The sequence below is a fragment of the Ascaphus truei genome, chromosome 2 (genome assembly GCF_040206685.1).
Source record: "Ascaphus truei isolate aAscTru1 chromosome 2, aAscTru1.hap1, whole genome shotgun sequence".
Classification (NCBI taxonomy): domain Eukaryota; kingdom Metazoa; phylum Chordata; class Amphibia; order Anura; family Ascaphidae; genus Ascaphus; species Ascaphus truei.
The window spans coordinates 33,505,325-33,523,584 of record NC_134484.1 but is presented as its reverse complement, the minus strand read 5'-3'; the positions used below and the strand labels follow the sequence as shown (position 1 = coordinate 33,523,584).

The window sequence follows — 18,260 nt, the reverse complement described above, 5'->3', positions numbered from 1 at the left end:
CTCCAATGTCACCAAAGAGGTTTTTAAAACTAAACATTTTATCAACTGTAGGACCACATTTGTGGTGTATTTACTTGTATGCCCGTGTGGACTCCAGTATGTGGGACGGACCTCAAGAAGTCTTAGAGTCCGCATACTGGAGCACATAGGCAATATCAGAAGAGGCCTGACAACACATAGTGTACCTGTACACTTCAATCAGGCGCATGGGGGAGATCCATCCGGCCTGCTCTATAGAGGAATAGAGCTAGTCAACGAAAATTGGAGAGGGGGAGATAGGCTTAAACGATTGAGACAAAGAGAAACGTTTTGGATATACCAACTTAAAACTCTAGCACCAAGGGGCCTGAATGTTGACTTGGATATCTCGGCGTTTATATAAGCCGGAATGATATTCGCAACATTAGGATATAGAGCGAGTTTGACTACATCCCCTAGATCCTTTCCAAATTCAAACAAATTTTAAATATATATTTTGTGACAATTTATGAGATTCATTTACCAATGTTTTTCTTTGTTTCCCTCCCCTCCCCTCCCCCTTCCCTAATTTACGAATCCCTCTCCTTCTCTTCCCCCCCCCCTATCCATTTCTCCCCTTTTCTTCCAAATTTTGTGTTTAATACGTGCATTTTTAGAGTTATATATTCAATGAATTTCAAAAGAGTCCACTACCTCAGTTTTTAACCAACAAGGTTTTAGTAAGGAACATGGACTAGATCCTATTAATAGCTAGATATGGATTTTCTAAAGAACATCATCAAATAGAATATGTGAGAGGTTTTAAAGCGATTGTATAAAACTGTTTTTAATTTTTTCAAAATTGATTGTATAAACTATAGACTTAAATTGTTTTTAATATGTTTGACTGAACTCAAATGATGAAGGGAAATCAGTTTTTAATTTAATGACCATGTTGAAAAATTATTATGGGGACCATCATGAATTACCAACTAGTGTAAGGGCACCTAGAGGGTTAAACCAATGAGTTAAACATTGTAAGGCACAAAGGTGCGATTGAAGGGAGAGAGTAGCACCGAAAGCAAATAAACCCTGTATTAAATGGACACATTAGCAATGCTATGTAAAAACTAGCCACGAGATGGAGAACAAGAATCAATTGAATGATTCTTATTGAAGGCAACTGTGCAAACATCACAAACTAATTAATCAATTAGCTCGGTGGGTCTATAAATGCTCATGGGACCCACCACTAGTCATTTTATGAGCCTGAGGAAGCCGTCCAATCGGCGAAACGCGTTGCTCGAAACCTGTTCCTGTTTTGTCCCACGGAGGCTTCCGTAGAAAGTCTCTTCAGCAGTATCTGCAGCCGGGCGGATCAGTTCAAGCTATCTGCACCCCGGACGCGGGGCCGGAGCGGGTCACTGCGAGACCGAACTACACGGAGGAGCCAGGGGATACTATATGATTTTATTGATAGTCACATTGCTGAATATAAGCAAGAAAGAACTACAGATCAGCTTTAGCCACAAATGTGCAGAACCTGATGTAATTGACCAGCAACTACCCTGGATAGACTGACTACATCTTAAAGACATCTGCCCTGTACCCTTACTCACACTGGGCCGTGTGAGTATTTACCTTAGTATATAGACACCCTCTATGATCCCCCCGCACTCATTTGTGGAGGGGTCAATATTCCATCATAAAGATACCTCTTTTGGATTGTACTTACACACGGCCGTGTAAGTATCTACAATACTCCATTGTATTACGATCTTTTAGTTCCTGTCCCAACCCCATCACTCTGGATATTTATTATATGTTTATTTTATCGTCGTTGACTGTATTGGTTTATGTCCACTGATCCCTCGCTCCCCCTATTCCATTTTTTCTCAATCCTGGAAAGTCTCACCGCTGTCGATCCATGCCTGGGCCTGGAGCACTCTTTTGATTTTGTTTGCGTCCCGTATCATGGGGTACGCTCTGTAATGACAATGAATAAAAAATGTTAGCGTCACAGCGCAGTACAGTTTGCAAAACAACATTTTTACTTTACAGTACAGTACCTCCTGTACTGTCCACTACTAACCTCACACGTCCATATTTCCATCCAATTCTGCGTCTCATCTTCTTTATGCTGCTCTCGGATACAGTCAGATTGTGGTTTTCCTGAAGAGTGTTTTTAACCCTTAATGCGCTCCTCTCATCATTCTCCTCACTTATTCTGTCCACCAGAAGAGTAGTCTCCCTACAATGCAAAGAAATTATATTGTGTTATTAATATGCAGCAATATAAAATGTATATTGTATACTGTACATGTAATGTTGTAATATACAGTAAATATAAATATACAAAAAATGTATACTGCTGTACTATAAATATAAATAGACAAAATATACAGTATACAGTACTGTTGTAATATAATAAATATACTATATAAATACGGTATACTGTTGTTATATCATAATAAATACACATCATATACTGTATATTTCGTTGTAAGATGAATTGCAATATACCAAAAGTGTATACTGCTGCACAAAAAATATAAATTGACCACACATACAGTACACTACAGTATATACTGTTGTAATATAATAAATATACTATATAAATACGGTATACTGTTGTTATATCATAATAAATACACATCATATACTGTATATTTCGTTGTAAGATGAATTGCAATATACCAAAAGTGTATACTGCTGCACAAAAAATATAAATTGACCACACATACAGTACACTACAGTATATACTGTTGTAATATAATAAATATACTATATAAATACGGTATACTGTTGTTATATCATAATAAATACACATCATATACTGTATATTCCGTTGTAAGATGAATTGCAATATACCAAAAGTGTATACTGCTGCACAAAAAATATAAATTGACCACACATACAGTACACTACAGTATATACTGTTGTAATATAATAAATATACTATATAAATACGGTATACTGTTGTTATATCATAATAAATACACATCATATACTGTATATTTCGTTGTAAGATGAATTGCAATATACCAAAAGTGTATACTGCTGCACAAAAAATATAAATTGACCACACATACAGTACACTACAGTATATACTGTTGTAATATAATAAATATACTACTGTATATAAATACGGTATACTGTAGATGTACACTACAGTTTTCTATATTTTTTTTTGGTTAAGTTTTATAAATACAGTATACAGTACTTACGCATTTGTTACCCTTGGTGCCTTTTTGCGGTCTCTGTTTTTTCCTTGTGCATGATAGCACACAGTGCTTGATGGCACAACGAGGCCAGAAGCAGTTAACCAGCGCTGGATATCTGCAATTCGTTGTCCGCTCGTGTACATCTCCTTCATTCTCATGCTGAGATCCTTTGAAATCTTCTTAACAGGCATTGCTGCGAGTAGAAAGAAATACAAACACAAGAATGTGTATTCGATGTTTAGTCGATGTGTATTCAATGTGCAGTGAATCCACAAAATGGATGGTGTATTTATATGTTAATGACTCACATAACAGACCACCCACTTTCAACACCTGTACCTGGCCACCATGCATAAAAGGTTGTACACGTTGCATAGCCCACCACTTGCTGATCTTTATCTGAGCCATTGTCCAGATACTGCATTGTGCCTCCCGCTTACATGGAGCAGCCCCGGTTCTATGGACGAAAGAATCATCTCACCTCTGCTGTGCCTGCCACACTGAAAAAGAGAAAGGCAGTTACCGTTCCCAAGCCAAAGGCAAAGCGACAGGCTAAGGCCAACAAAGAAAACCTTCTGCTGACCCCAAAGGCTAAGGCTTTTAAAACACGTCAGCCTTATTATGTGAAGAAGAAATACGGTACTGTGCTCGGTACGCAAGACGCATGGCAGCCAACTCACCGAATCCGCAGACCACTTGCTCCCATATGCTTCGACGACTCTGCTGTAGCTGTCCCGGAAATCTTCAGCCCGGCTTCTCCACCCCCATCTTCTCCGGTTCCATCTGAAGATGCTGCTGCCTCTGAAATCAACGGGTCACTGTCTCCTTTGCTCTTGGACGACTCTGCTTCTCTCCCGGAAATCCAGCGGTCACCTTCTCCATCCCTCTTCCACCACGCTGCAGCTTCTCCTGTACCGGGCATCCCCAGGTCACCTCTTCCACTCTCCATCGATGCCGCTTCTCTCCAGGGAACCCCCATCTCATCCTCCGTTGCACCCATCCCCCCAGATCTCCAGATGCCATGCACAAGCAGCTCGTTGGACCGGATCCTGAATGGGCTAAGTGTGGATCTCCCCGGGAATTCTAGTGTGCTGGCAAAGCTAGATCTGCTTCTGGAGTCGGTGCTACATATGGAGCAACGGCTGGATCAACGGATGCTACATATGGAGCAACGTATGGATCAACGGATGGACAAGATAGAGGCAGACATAGCGGGCATACATTATTTGCTCGGTGTTAATGCCCCTGTTTCCCCGACGCTGGAGCAGGGGGGTGACATGGATGTGATGCATGGTACCTTCGACCCCCTTCCATCACCAAGCACACCCCCTCCACCAGAAGATACAGTGTACTATGCTATTGAGGAGGACATGACAACCCCATCTAGACCACGCCAGGAGACAACCCGGCGACCACTACCGGAGGAAAGCTTCCTCCCAGACACCCTACCATTGCCCATCGCCTCAAGTACACCCGCTCCCAAAAGACTTCCTACACCCGCTCGCATACAAACAGTGCCCGACATCTCCCTGTGCGATCTGACACCGGCGCTGAGGGAGAAGTATAGGGTGAGGAGTGCTGGTATACCACACAAGTATGCCTTAATCATATTTAAACACCATGTTCCCTACACATTGTACTGCGAGTGGGTGTTCAAAGTGAACTATGATGGGAATCGCCAAAAAAATGCCCTTCCTGCCAATTTAAGGAAAAAGATTGTGGAAGAAATGCAGCGCTATTACCCTGTTACAGATCCTGTAATGAGAGGCGTTAGAGACTGCATTAATGGCGTTTTGCGCCATGCAAGGCATCGGCCATGGCTGGAAAATGGGGAGGACTTTCAGTGAGACCATACTGTAATGTTGTGCTGTACTGTACAGTACATGTTTTACCCTATAGTACCTGCTGTACTTAAACAAAGGATACTGTATGTTGTTGTGTGTTGCACGGTTTTTGTACTGTATTTGTAAATAAAAGTTTTTAGTGGCGACTTCAGCAATAAAAGAACTGGTTACTTTATCTCACACACAGTACTACAAACTGCTTTTTGCTGCCAGACTGCAAACCCGCAAGACCAGCAACATTGTAACAAAAGAGCAATGAGCGCGCAATTGGCGTGGGAACTTCTGTTCTAAGGCCCCTACTGTATAAATAATATTCTTTATTTTATTTATAAACTCACATTTATAAACCCCGTCACCCACCCCCGCTAAACACAATAAAAAATAATCACACACAGCATCCCCGCAATAAATAAATAAATAAATAAATACAAATAAATGCATTTGAAATACATTTTTATTGATAGTGTAGATGTGCAGGGGGTCTCTGGAGCTGAACCGCGTTGGTTTTAGGTCTGGGGACCCCGTGCCCCCCGAGATACAGGCCCCTTTAGGGGGTGCCGGTAGCCCTCTGCTTGGTTTAAAGGTCCGATCACGTGATCGCGGCCTGTAAACCAAGCAGAGCAGAGGGATACCGGCACCCCCTAAAGGGGCCTGTATCTCGGGGGGCACGGGGTCCCCAGACCTGAAACCTGTGCGCTTCTGCTCTGGAGACCCTCTACACTGTGAATAAAACACACACATCATTAAAGAATCATTCTTTAGCTTAGCGGCTATGCGCTATGGTAAAGAAGCAGCATTTCTGTCTTTTTAATAATATTGTAGAGTGAGCAGGGGGTTCCCTGAGACAGAAATCTAATCTCAGGGGACCCCCTGCTCCTGCACAATATTATTAAAAGTTCAGAAACGAGGCTTCATTAGCATAGCGTATAGCCGCTAAGGTAATGAAGGGGTTAACGCATAATAACCAATAAATACATTCAATACACTACCCACTACCCATGGCAACCTCCGCTGCTGTACAGTAAAACAGAGAAAAAAAATAACACTTTCAAAGTAATGTCCCCTAACCCCTTAATCACCATAGCGGTTATTAACCGCTACAGTCATGAAGGGGTTAACCCGCCCTCACCCACCACTTGGGACGCCTACTGTACATACCCTCCCACTCTAACCCCCCACCCCGTGAGGCCTAACCACCCTCAACCCTCACCCACTAACTACCCACAAGGGAGGCCTACCCACATACCGTTGGGGAAACACCCCACCCCCACCCCAGTACCCACAATAAAAACAGTACAATCACCCACAATAAACAGCATTCTATTTATTAAATACATTACCCACCCCCTGTGCCCCCCCCCCATAAATACAAGATTTATTCTTTTACATTCAGGGTCCATAACGTAGCCCCACGCTAGTCCCCGGTGGGCTGGCAGGGCACCTGGACAGACCTACAGTTTACCAGCAGCATTCCACAGGTTCTGGAGGCCTGCTGGTGGATCCTGCCAGCACCATGGCGCCCAGGTGGTCTCCTTGGGTCACCGTGAGCCTCAATTGGGTCCACACGGTAGGCCCAAGGATGTCTGGGAGCCCCGGGTCAAACCCACAGGTGTCTGCAGGGCCTCGGGTGGTTCCCATGGGGGTCTGGGGAACTCACGGGTGCTCACTACGGGTCCGCGGTGCCCCCACAGAAGTGGGACCACACATCATCATCCCCGCACCTACGGCTCGGAGGTGCCCCCACAGAAGTGGGACCACACATCGTCATGCCCGCAGACTACGGGTCCGCGGTGCCCCCACAGAAGTGGGACCACACATCATCATCCCCGCATGTGTCACCCGTGGAACCACCAGCCTGCTACCCTTTAGGATACCCGAGGATTCCCCGCGGGTGGTCTCCAGAGGTCCCACGCAAAACCACGGAAGTAACCCTGAATGTAAAAAAAATAAACCTGGCCTATACATTCAATACATACACCCTCCCCCCCAACACCTACAGTACAATAATGTGCAAAATAACTATTATCCAGATATGGATAATAGATTAATTGCCCATTATTAAAAACATTAACTAGCATATACAAATAAATAAAGTACTACTGACCTCATCAATACGAAGTGTCCGACGCCAGCGCCTTCCTTCTCTTGCCCACACAAAACATAGCCAAAACCAAGCCAATACATTGCAATTACATTCAGATATCAATTAACCCCTTAAACACCTTATCGGATAATAACCGCAAAGGTAATTAAGGGGTTAAGCCACACAGGCACGATACCCACCCTTCACCCATGAATTTGTACTGTGGCTTCATCATGCAACTGTATATATATACTGTATATATATACATACAGAGAGACAGAGAGAAAGAGAGAGAGAGAGATATATACAGTATATATATACACACGTTATATACACACCCATGATAAACCAAATATACAGTACAAATAAATGTAGAAGGGTTATCAAAACCATACTGTTCTACAACCAAACACTTCTCCATACAGACACTACATTAAAAATCAATTTCCTTTAAAAATCCTAACTGATCTCACAATCTACTGTACTGTATATGATCATAAACCAATGAAAAAAGTCACATTCCAAAATGCATAAAATCTATGCACCATACTGTATACATTCTGCAAATTAATCAACGTAAACAAAAATCAATTAGCAATCATTATTTACATCCCTAAACATTTCACACTCAATCATGAACAATGAAACCATTAACAGATTCACGCCTAGAGCAGAACAATTAAGCCTTTGAAAAAAATATAAGTACCGACAAAAATACAACCTTTACAGTACAACCAAGGCTATCTATCCCTGACCTTCCTCAAACACACAATACAATACCAAGGAATAATACATCTATCTAATTTTAAAATACTTTAAACTCACAAAATAATTAAAAACACATCTAATCCAGCTTTTAAAACATCATCATTTCTTACCCTGAATGTATACTGTACAGTATATCTCTCTAGACATATATATTGTACATACATACATACAGTGGCAAGAAATGATATACCACAAAAAAAAAAAAATACACAGGTTAAAAAACCTTTTGAAAAAATTAACAAGTTAAATAAAATACATTTCTTTACTGTAGTTCACTTACCATTACTTGCCCCCACCGACTCCCGTTGCCCAGCTTACTCACGAACCAATCCACGATCAGGAACCCATAAAATAATAAACCATTGAAAATAATAAACATTAAACTAAAAATCCAAACCAATCCACGGGTCTTCTACTTGTAATACACCTTCATCTGTATTCTTCTTTCTTCTATCTCCTTCCGGGCGGGGCAGGGCGTGGTCTTCTTTCCATCATCGGCCACGCCCTTGTCTTTTTTCTTCTCCGGAGGTCCTTCCTCCGCGGCGTCTGGCTGCAAAATGAGACGACATAGGCTTTTAAAGACCTATGACGTCACATTTTGCGTCATGGTTCCCACGGTCCTGATTGGACCGTGAAAACCATGTGTTTTGGCCGATAATAAAAAAATGATGACGTCACTTAAAGGGAATGAAAGCACAGCCAATCAGAATGGCTTTGCTTCAATTGCCTTTAAGATGACGTCATGAAAAGGCACATGGCCGTGCACACATGGTACTAGAGCCAATCAGAGCGTGGGAACTTTATCCCTACTCTGATTGGCTCTGGTATACCATGTGTCAGGGGCTTGGGGGAGAAAGGATGTGACGTCAATGAAAACCTGTCACGTGGTACGGTAGCCAATCAGAGCGTGGGAACTTTATCCTTATTGACGTCACATCCTTTCTCCCCCAAGCCCCTGACACATGGTATACCAGAGCCAATCAGAGTAGGGATAAAGTTCCCACGCTCTGATTGGCTCTAGTACCATGTGTGCACGGCCATGTGCCTTTTCATGACGTCAACTTAAAGGCAATTGAAGCAAAGCCATTCTGATTGGCTGTGCTTTCATTCCCTTTAAGTGACGTCATCATTTTTTTTTTATCGGCCAAAACACATGGTTTTCACGGCCCAATCAGGACCGTGGGAACCATGACGCAAAATGTGACGTCATAGGCCTTTAAAAGCCTATGTCGTCTCATTTTGCAGCCAGACGCCGCGGAGGAAGGACCTCCGGAGAAGGAAAAAGACAAGGGCGTGGCCGATGATGGAAAGAAGACCACGCCCTGCCCCGCCCGGAAGGAGATAGAAGAAAGAAGAATACAGATGAAGGTGTATTACAAGTAGAAGACCCGTGGATTGGTTTGGATTTTTAGTTTAATGTTTATTATTTTCAATGGTTTATTATTTTATGGGTTCCTGATCGTGGATTGGTTCGTGAGTAAGCTGGGCAACGGGAGTCGGTGGGGGCAAGTAATGGTAAGTGAACTACAGTAAAGAAATGTATTTTATTTAACTTGTTAATTTTTTCAAAAGGTTTTTTAACCTGTGTATTTTTTTTTTTTTGTGGTATATCATTTCTTGCCACTGTATGTATGTATGTACAATATATATGTCTAGAGAGATATACTGTACAGTATACATTCAGGGTAAGAAATGATGATGTTTTAAAAGCTGGATTAGATGTGTTTTTAATTATTTTGTGAGTTTAAAGTATTTTAAAATTAGATAGATGTATTATTCCTTGGTATTGTATTGTGTGTTTGAGGAAGGTCAGGGATAGATAGCCTTGGTTGTACTGTAAAGGTTGTATTTTTGTCGGTACTTATATTTTTTTCAAAGGCTTAATTGTTCTGCTCTAGGCGTGAATCTGTTAATGGTTTCATTGTTCATGATTGAGTGTGAAATGTTTAGGGATGTAAATAATGATTGCTAATTGATTTTTGTTTACGTTGATTAATTTGCAGAATGTATACAGTATGGTGCATAGATTTTATGCATTTTGGAATGTGACTTTTTTCATTGGTTTGTGATCATATACAGTACAGTAGATTGTGAGATCAGTTAGGATTTTTAAAGGAAATTGATTTTTAATGTAGTGTCTGTATGGAGAAGTGTTTGGTTGTAGAACAGTATGGTTTTGATAACCCTTCTACATTTATTTGTACTGTATATTTGGTTTATCATGGGTGTGTATATAACGTGTGTATATATATATACTGTATATATCTCTCTCTCTCTCTTTCTCTCTGTCTCTCTGTATGTATATATATACAGTATATATATACAGTTGCATGATGAAGCCGCAGTACAAATTCATGGGTGAAGGGTGGGTATCGTGCCTGTGTGGCTTAACCCCTTAATTACCTTTGCGGTTATTATCCGATAAGGTGTTTAAGGGGTTAATTGATATCTGAATGTAATTGCAATGTATTGGCTTGGTTTTGGCTATGTTTTGTGTGGGCAAGAGAAGGAAGGCGCTGGCGTCGGACACTTCGTATTGATGAGGTCAGTAGTACTTTATTTATTTGTATATGCTAGTTAATGTTTTTAATAATGGGCAATTAATCTATTATCCATATCTGGATAATAGTTATTTTGCACATTATTGTACTGTAGGTGTTGGGGGGGAGGGTGTATGTATTGAATGTATAGGCCAGGTTTATTTTTTTTACATTCAGGGTTACTTCCGTGGTTTTGCGTGGGACCTCTGGAGACCACCCGCGGGGAATCCTCGGGTATCCTAAAGGGTAGCAGGCTGGTGGTTCCACGGGTGACACATGCGGGGATGATGATGTGTGGTCCCACTTCTGTGGGGGCACCGCGGACCCGTAGTCTGCGGGCATGACGATGTGTGGTCCCACTTCTGTGGGGGCACCTCCGAGCCGTAGGTGCGGGGATGATGATGTGTGGTCCCACTTCTGTGGGGGCACCGCGGACCCGTAGTGAGCACCCGTGAGTTCCCCAGACCCCCATGGGAACCACCCGAGGCCCCGCAGACACCTGTGGGTTTGACCCGGGGCTCCCAGACATCCTTGGGCCTACCGTGTGGACCCAATTGAGGCTCACGGTGACCCAAGGAGACCACCTGGGCGCCATGGTGCTGGCAGGATCCACCAGCAGGCCTCCAGAACCTGTGGAATGCTGCTGGTAAACTGTAGGTCTGTCCAGGTGCCCTGCCAGCCCACCGGGGACTAGCGTGGGGCTACGTTATGGACCCTGAATGTAAAAGAATAAATCTTGTATTTATGGGGGGGGGGGCACAGGGGGTGGGTAATGTATTTAATAAATAGAATTCTGTTTATTGTGAGTGATTGTACTGTTTTTATTGTGGGTACTGGGGTGGGGGTGGGGTGTTTCCCCAACGGTATGTGGGTAGGCCTCCATTGTGGGTACTGACTGGGTGGTTAGGCCTCACGGGTGGGGGGGGGGGGTTAGTGTGGGAGGGTATGTAGGCATCCCGAGTGGTGGGTGGGTGAGGGTGGGTTAACCCCTTCATGACTGTAGCGGTTAATAACCGCTATGGTGATTAAGGGGTTAGGGGACATTACTTTGTATGTTTTAATTTTTGTGTCTGTTTTGCAGAAGCGGAGGGGCCATGGCCAGGATGGGGGGGGGGTTAACGGTATGTGGGTAGGGGGTGAGGGTGGTTAGCAATGCAGGGAGGGAGATTTACTGGTAACAGAAACATCTATCTCCCTTCAATGTAATCTGTTTAAAGCCCCCTCCCCCCTAATGTGTGTTTCTGTAAAATCTCTCTCCCTTCAATGTACTGTAATCTGTTTAACAGAAACATTAGGGGGGGAAGGGGCTTTAGGCCTTTATATCTCTCTCCCTTCAGTGTAATCTGCTTAACAGAAACATTAGGGGGGAAGGGGCTTTAGGCCTTTATATCTCTCTCCCTTCAGTGTAATCTGCTTAACACAAACATTAGGGGGGAAGGGGTTTTTAAACAATGCTGCTGTGTATAATGTATAAGGTTTTTTACAATTAGATAGATGTAATCCTTGGTATTGTAAGGGTTAGTTTGTTTTTAAATTGTCTTTTCTGGTTGTTACTTACAGTATATATTGATTTTGGTTTACTTGCTTGGTTAAAATACTGTAGTTAAGTTGACTTGTTTGGAAGTGTTTGTACAGTATTTACTGGTAGAGTAGCTTGCAATTATATTGTTAACATTCATTTGCAGAATGTACAGTACTGTATATGGTGCATAGATTTAATGCTATGCATCATTTACAGTATACAATGTACTGTAAATGCAATGTACTGTGTGGATTGTAATGTTATGTTTTACTGTATACTGTATGCTATTCATTAACTTCATTGCTCTACACATCTAGGGATTTCATTCCACCTTACCACCTTTCCTACACATGATTTGTGCTTTAGGCATTGGTTATATTACTGTATGCTAATGCAGATGTGTGATGCTTTGAGACTGTCATTTATACTTTGACAAGTCTACCTTTTGGTGTGTAGTGTGCATTATCCTTAGCGTTGTATACTGTAGGTGCCTTTAAACCCAGTAACCTATTGTGATTCACTTTGATTCTCCCTAGTGTTTTTTGAGTCACTATCCTTTTCATGTTTAGGGTTGACAGTGTGTGTCGTTCCCTAGTGCTGTTCATTAGTGTTTAAGGGTCCATGCCTCTTTTTTAAGTGTTTTTAAATCATGTACTGTACTGTTTATTCATCCCTTTTTGCACTGTGTCAAATAAATAAACAAATATATCAATTGCATACCTGAGTGCTCCCATACGGGTTACTTTTTTCTCTTTTCACTCACATACAGTATGTATATATATATATATATATATATATATATATATATAGCTGTATGATATATATATATATATATTATATATACACAGTGTATATATGTATACTGTATATATATATATATATATATATATATATATATATATATATATATATATATATATATATACAGTGTATATATATATACAAAGTATATACTGTACAGTATATATTTATTTCTCTTCATGTCTTTATTTATTTATTTAGATTTATTTATTAATTGTGGGGCTGCTGTGCGTGAATTTTTTTTATTGGGGGTGAGGGGGGTGTTTGGCCCTTGGTGTGAGTTTACGACTTGCAGCAGCAGCACAATGAATAAATAAATATAAATAAATAAATAAATAAATAAATGACAATAAATACATTTGAAATACATTTTTATTGATAGTGTACATGTGCAGGGGGTCTCCGGAGCTGAAGCGCACAGGTTTCAGGTCTGGGGACCCCGTGCCCCCCGAGATACAGGCCCCTTTAGGGGGTGCCGGTATCCCTCTGCTCTGCTTGGTTTACAGGCCGCGATCACGTGATCGGGACCTTTAAACGCAGAGCACTCAGCACTCAGAAACACAGGCCAGACAGATTTAAACACACACACAATAGGGGGAGGTTTTTTTACATAGCTTGCAGGGAAGCTTAACGCACACACAATAGGGGGATAGGGGGAGGGTTTTTTACATAGATTAGAGAGAAGGCAGGGCGTTTTAAAAGCGAGAATAGGGGAGGGGGTTTTACATAGATTTTATTTATTTATTTAGATTTATTTATTAATTGTGGGGCTGCTGTGCGTGAATTTTTTTTATTGGGGGTGAGGGGGGTGTTTGGCCCTTGGTGTGAGTTTACGACTTGCAGCAGCAGCACAATGAATAAATATATATAAATAAATAAATAAATAAATAAATGACAATAAATACATTTGAAATACATTTTTATTGATAGTGTACATGTGCAGGGGGTCTCCGGAGCAGAAGCGCACAGGTTTCAGGTCTGGGGACCCCGTGCCCCCCGAGATACAGGCCCCTTTAGGGGGTGCCGGTATCCCTCTGCTCTGCTTGGTTTACAGGCCGCGATCACGTGATCGGACCTTTAAACCAAGCAGAGGGCTACCGGCACCCCCTAAAGGGGCCTGTATCTCGGGGGGCACGGGGTCCCCAGACCTAAAACCAACGCGGTTCAGCTCCAGAGACCCCCTGCACATCTACACTATCAATAAAAATGTATTTCAAATGTATTTATTTGTATTTATTTATTTATTTATTTATTGCGGGGATGCTGTGTGTGATTATTTTTTATTGTGTTTAGCGGGGGTGGGTGAATGGGGTATTCGCCCCAACGATGGTTGGGGAGGGCTTGCGGGGGGGGGGGGGGGGTGGGGTAGCGGGAGGGCTTAACCCCTTCATGACCGTAGCGGTATTAACTGCTACGATCGTGAAGGGGTTAAGTGCACCCGCAACCCCCCCCCCCCTCCCGCAAGTCGTAAACTCACACCAAGGGCCAAATACCCCCCTCACCCATCCCCACTACACACAATAAAGCGGGCACGGTGGGTTAACCCCTTCATTGCCTTAGCGGCTATCCGCTATGGTAATGACGCAGCATTTTCCGTATTTTTAATAATATTGATCAGGAGCAGGGGGGGGGGTTCCCTGAGCATTAATTTCTGGCTCAGGGAACCCCCTGCTCACTGTACAATATTATTAAATCTCTCTCTGCTGCAAACACATCTCGCCCCCAGTATGTGCAGTAATTTACTGAACATGTACTGAAGAATAAATGCATAGTTTTATTTATTCGGGTTTATTACACAGTATACTGTATGGCCGGAAAACATCAGCATACAGTACAATATAATCCATCGAAATCCCCCCATTAGCCGTTTTCTTTTCTGAGGAAAAACAAAATGAAAAGTTTTAATGTACAGTAATGGTCAGCCCCCTAAAGAAGTTCCCAGCCAGCCCCACCAAAATAATACGGCAAAAATACAGTACTCACCATACTGTACAGTATTACTAAATTTCCCATTCAGCTTGCGCTGGCGCCGGCCCACTTCCAGTCCAGCTTTCATCATTTTGCAGAGGGACTAGCCCACCTGTAGTCAGCGGGAAATCGCTTAGGTACATGCAAGCTTCATCAAAACTGGCTGCGAAATCCATCTCAGAGTTGTCACCGACGGCGGGACCATGATGATAAGCTGGTGCTGCTGCTGGTTCTGGTTCTGGTTCTGGCGCATTGCTTGGCAGGGACTGTCGCTTCTTATTTCGTTTTAACACGACCCTTCGCCTTTTGCCGCCTCCATTATCATAGATACGGGAAAAACCCTGTGACACACACCAATACCCTCCAACAAATTGGGGCTCAATACGGTGAAAACAGGGGTCACTACATAACCTTTTCCTTATTGCATGCTTCCACAAATGAGGAGTTGGCGAAAATCTGTAAAAGTCATAATTTTCGATAAAATACTGATAAATTTGAACAACTGTTGCCATCTTATCCTCTGTTGCATTTATAGCGGCCCATATCAAATAAGCATAACTTCTGTCAGGTTTTTGGAACACGGGCTCCACTTGAACACTCATGTCTCTGTAGAATAGTGTAAGTGAAAATGATCTTTGTCTTTATTTAATACATTACTGTATGTAAAGCCTAAATTGATACATTTTTTGCAACTCTTCCTTCAGTCTCAAGGACAAGTTACACAATAGCATACTGTACTGGGATAAAGTAACTTTTTTTTGGAAACGAAACAACTTGCAAAGGCCACACATTACTTAAGTCATGAGTTTATGCCATCTGGTGGACAATCGAAACATCGCAGCCTAGTAAATCATTCTCATTATCATTTAACAGATCAGGCCCCCGTCAGCCAGGCATGAACCGTGGCTGGGAAGGCAAACGCAACGAAGCATGCAAGAGGTGAGCAGCGGCGGATTCCAGGTTTCTGCCAGGTACAAACCAGGCATTTGCTCGAATAAAGTGTGTCGGTGCAGTATGTATCACTCCCCAAACACGCACAGACAACACAAGAAAAAAACACAACCAGACCTTGTAGAAAATTCTCACTACCTTCAAACACCTAAGCCCAATGTGTCTCTCCCTATCTCCGCACACCACTGACACACTTACATTTTCATTATACTGTATGTATACCATTTATTAATCAGCTTTTTTAGGCTACGCATATAGTGCCAGCGACGACAACGTTAGGCTGCGGTCGCTGGAAAAATCAAACAGAGATGACTTCCAGCGATCGCGACCAAGCCATCGCTCCTTCGTGTTGCACTTACTATAAGCGCACGTGACTGTGGCAATGCATTTGTTTTGATGTGACGTTGCATTGCCGGCACTATAAGCGCAGCTTTACATTTGTCACAGACCTACTGTAGTAAATTGGGCTTATACCTCCTTAGACCTGAGTAGAGATTTTGCAAGCAACAAAGTGAGAAAACTAACTGCCCCAAGTGCAGAACATGATCATATTGCATCAACAGACTCCTCCCCTAAATCATCCTAATTTCCCAAATTATGTTGATACAAATGTTCAAAATGTTATCATCAAATAATCAGAAAAAAATTACTTATTTAGAGTGTGCTACTTAGCCTCCAGTAAGCTGAGGCAATTAATTACTACTCTTTTTGACATAATTCATTGCAACCTTCAGGACATACTTTGTGACATTCAGTAGCAAGCTCTCATTTTACTATCTTGAAAAGATTATAATAGATAATGAATATATTTCAGTACAAGAAATACAAGTAAGATCATTTAAAAAAAGACACTGCTACTAAGCAGCAACATTGTGGATCATGTTGGTTCCATGCAATTACCAGGAAAGGGGAAAGGGTAACTATATACAAACCTCTAAGGGTTCAGCACCTTCCTTGCTGGCATTATATACTGTAAGATGGATCTACAAAGAGAGGTTTCAAAGAGGGCATAAATCAAAGGATGAGCTACACGTTGTAACGGCTTATAAAATGAGGCAATATATCATCATTTTAAAAAAGGTATACTGACATTTCAAACTGAGAACATACCACAGAGCAATCACAATGATAAAAGACCTTCTAAAAAACTGGAGAAAAATGAACATTTGGAAAACAGTGTCATTTTTCTTGGAAATAAGAATCATTGATAATCTTGTATTAAAGCTCTTCGAATTTTTAAAGGAGCAATAACCACACACATCTTCAATCTATTCAAATGCTAGCTATATCATGCGGAAGGCTCAAAGGATATAGCAAACTTAAGCAACATTCTGTTTTGCGTTTTTATAATGATGTTCTATCTGCATCATTCCCACTATAAACACCAATTATTTTAAGGCTTCTCCTCTACTATGAAAGACCTTCAGAAACCGCCTTCAAATGCACACAGCACAATCCTTTGACAGACACAATCGTAATAACCCTAAAAGTGTACAGTATATACTGTACTACAAAATAAAGTCTTATTAAATTAGTAATGTGTGAATATCTTCAAATTTGCTTTGTAAATTGGATTTCAATTTGTATCAGTAATTTCTCATTCTTGGTACTTGTGAGTGTTTACACTTCATCTGGAATGCCCAAATGCATGACGTCAAGTGACAGAAGTTGTGCAGATTTCTTCAAATACGCTCTGTGAATTTTTTTCTGGTGAAAACAAATGGCAAATTGTGCCTGGTTTGTGAACTTTAGCAACAATTTCACACATCTGTAAGGAAACCCTTTGCTCTCTCTAGCCATATAAAAAAAAAAAAATTGGGGAATCAAAACCAGAGGCTTACAAAATGCCACAGTTCAAAATATCCTAAAACTTGGATTGAATTTACCAGCAGCAAGCGCAAAGCAACATTTCTGAGGATTTTTCTCCACTGAACACTTTGCAGTCACATTGTAACAAGTATACCCTCTCTCACATTATTACATTCATTTTTGGAGTCGTGACAAAGAGACACACAAAGAAGTGATAGTAAAAAATTATTGGATGAGTGAGTAAAACGTAGATGCCAACAATAGTTTGTGGAGTCTGTGGTTTTTTTTGCCTGTGTTTCTGTTTGTGTATTCTCTCTCCAAAGGCTAAATGCCTTGACTAATTCTGATGGAATTTTGAGTGTACTTTACTACCACCCTAACTTAGATCTGCAAGGAGTTACAACCAAATAAGTGCAGCCCCCATCTCGGAAACATGGTTTTTTTTCTTTTTCTTTAAATGATAAAAAAAAAAACCGGTGCATTTCAGAGACTTCACTTAAATCGTTTCAGAGAAATTAAATATTTTAAATGAAAATAAATTGGTAACCATGGTAACAAACAATGCTGCACAACAACAACCTGTAGATTTACTTTGACATCTAGGTGGCACTGATAAGAAAATGACGGATGAGAAATTGTATTTAACTTATTGTGTGTCAGTGATGTATAAAGAACGATTTATGATTTTTCAAAATTCAAAATATTGAAAATGTTGATTATACACTGTTGTTTCTTGCTAAAAGCTGCTGATTAGGTTCGGCTTGGGATGTTTCAGATCAAACAGAACCCTGG

General features: G+C 41.4%; 1 long non-coding RNA gene across 1 annotated transcript in view; it reads right to left on the bottom strand.

Annotated features, from left to right (window-relative positions):
- The window catches only part of LOC142476835 (uncharacterized), a 49,704-nt gene extending 31,946 nt beyond the window's left edge, over positions 1 to 17,758 (bottom strand). Inside the window, exon 1 of the long non-coding RNA XR_012791994.1 lies at positions 16,592 to 17,758. This is a non-coding gene — a long non-coding RNA (uncharacterized LOC142476835). The remainder of the gene's footprint in view (positions 1 to 16,591) is intronic.
- Positions 17,759 to 18,260: the final 502 nt, after the last annotated feature.